Source organism: Carlito syrichta, unplaced genomic scaffold (genome assembly GCF_000164805.1).
Source record: "Carlito syrichta isolate Samal-C Ts95f unplaced genomic scaffold, Tarsius_syrichta-2.0.1 Scaffold315639, whole genome shotgun sequence".
NCBI lineage: Eukaryota > Metazoa > Chordata > Mammalia > Primates > Tarsiidae > Carlito > Carlito syrichta.
Window position 1 is genome coordinate 861,248 of NW_007259735.1, and position 2,200 is coordinate 863,447.

Consider the following 2,200-nt stretch of genomic DNA (forward strand, 5'->3'; position numbering starts at 1 on the left):
AAAAAAAAAAAAAAAAGAGGCTGCAGCAATCCCCTGGGACCCTGCTCTCTGATGCAGTGCTGCCCTACTCAGGTCACATGTGTCTGTACCCCACACAATTTTACAAAACCCTGGCCTCAGGCAGGCACCAGGCTCTTTCCAGTAAATAACTTCCTTAGAGTTCTAGAAGCTCAGTCTCCCTCAGTTGCTGGTTACCTGCTTTCTCTGACCAAGGGAGGTTCAGGCTTACAGCAATCACCCGCCTCCTCCAAGCACAATGGGCACTAGGGGCAGACCAAGGAAAACATGCTAGGATGACAGAGGTCCCATCGTCCTACTTCCTTTAGACCTTAGCTGGAGGCCCCATTCTATCTAAATAGGCCTATTTTCAGAATGAGTTCCCACCTCCAGACTCCATGGGAAGGGACCCTGATCCAGAGGAAAGGAAAAAGTGGGGCAGGGGTCAAGCCTGAGCTGGAAGGACGAGGGTAGGTATCTGGAGGGCACTACCAGGGTATCCTCTAAGTAGTCTGTCTCAGAGCAGTGTGCCCACTAGGCTGGTGGGCCCTACCTGTTCCAGGCAGCTCAGCCCAACCCAGTACACCTCCATGGGCCCCCTTCTAGCCTCCCAGGTTGCACAGGGTACCTGGGGTTTCTTTCGGGTCTGGGGGGCTAATGACTTCTACTGTGGGACTGAGCAAATTCACCAGATGCCAAGCACTGGGTGGCACGTCACAGGTGAGAGACACTAGGGGCGGGGCTTCCCGGGACTAGGTGTCTTGTGTGATGTCACCAGAGGGTGGGGTTAAAGACAACCTCCCACAACGCTCTCCTCACCCTCTTTGCCACTGCCACATTGGTGAAAGCCAGCTAAACTGTGTCCTCCTAGCCAGGCCTCAGCTGGAAAAAGAAGTTCACCATTAACTTCTCTGTGAGACATATGGAGAAACTGATAGCTGGCTGAAAAGTTTGACTTACCCAAAATCACACAGCAAGGCAAAGGCAAAGCTGGGCTGGACCTGGTGTCTAGGGCTTGGTGGATGGACGTCACTCAAACTTGGCTGGCTTCTGTCCCCTATTCAGTGGGAATCAGAATGGAAGGAAATTAGAAAGAGAGGGGGAAGCAAACACTATAAAGTCTCATGAAGGAGATGGACTTCAGTGCAGACAAACCAGGTTCGACGACTGATTCCACGACATGCTAGATATGTGACCTTAGACAAGTGACTTAGCCCCCTCATGGGAATGATAATATTATCTACCTTGCAGATTGCTGCAAAGATTAAATTCATTAGAACAAAGTTTTATCATAGTTTAGGGACCCAATAAGTGGCTGCTATTATTATTAATAATAATAGTAAAAGTGTTTGACATATCCCCAGTCTGAGAGATTTGCTTGGGGTTCTCTTAAAAACTATCTTCTAAGCCGGGTTCAGTGGCTCAGCCTGTAATCCCGTGCCTTTGGGAGGCTGAGGTGAGTGAATTGCCTGAGCCCGCGGGTTCGAGACCCACCTGGGCAGCGAGACCTCACCTCTACAATAAATAAAAAAATCAGCCGGGCATGGTAGCGCGTGCCTGTAATTCTGGCTACTCGGAAGGCTGAGGCGGATCACCGGAGCCCAGCAGGCGAGGCTGCGGTGGCCGGGAGCTGCCACTGCACTTCAGTCTGGGCAACAGAGTGAGACTCCAACTCAAAAAAATTAATTAATTAATTAATTAATTAATTAAATAAAAATAACAACAAAAAAAACTATCTTCTGTTAGCTCTCAGTAGCTGATTCCATTGGGGGATCTCAGAAAGTTCACTGTGTCTTCCTTCAACATTTATCTTATACCTGGGGGTATATATAAGGTTCTGGGAAATATGGCTGGAGTTTGGACTTCTGAGGACATGACCTTACTTAATAATTAATTGTTCTCACAGAGCCCTGCAAATTCATACTCAGCAGGGGATAGGTGGTTGGGAAGTGACAGCCCCAGGGGAAGAGGCCCCATCAGCCCCTTCCCTGCAGGAGGGCAAGCCACGTTAGCTGGTGATCTAAAAGGCATGTGGCATGTCCTGGGCATGTCTGCAGGAGGTTTGGAAGGCTTCTGGGTTGGCTGCCCTCAGAAACGAGGTCTCCAGGGCTGCAGTGAAAGTGTCCCAATGTGGGTATCCCATCCCTTCCCCATCCATGTCCCCAGCCCTCCCAATTCACATTCCCTCTTCCTCAACTCAAGG

General features: G+C 49.8%; 1 protein-coding gene across 1 annotated transcript in view; it reads right to left on the reverse strand.

Moving 5' to 3' along the window:
* The window catches only part of PAQR7 (progestin and adipoQ receptor family member 7), a 6,456-nt gene extending 5,418 nt beyond the window's left edge, over positions 1-1,038 (reverse strand). Inside the window, exon 1 of the mRNA XM_008073076.1 lies at positions 958-1,038. The gene's annotated coding sequence lies outside the window, so the exon portion shown is untranslated. The remainder of the gene's footprint in view (positions 1-957) is intronic.
* Between the last annotated feature and the right edge of the window lie 1,162 nt (positions 1,039-2,200).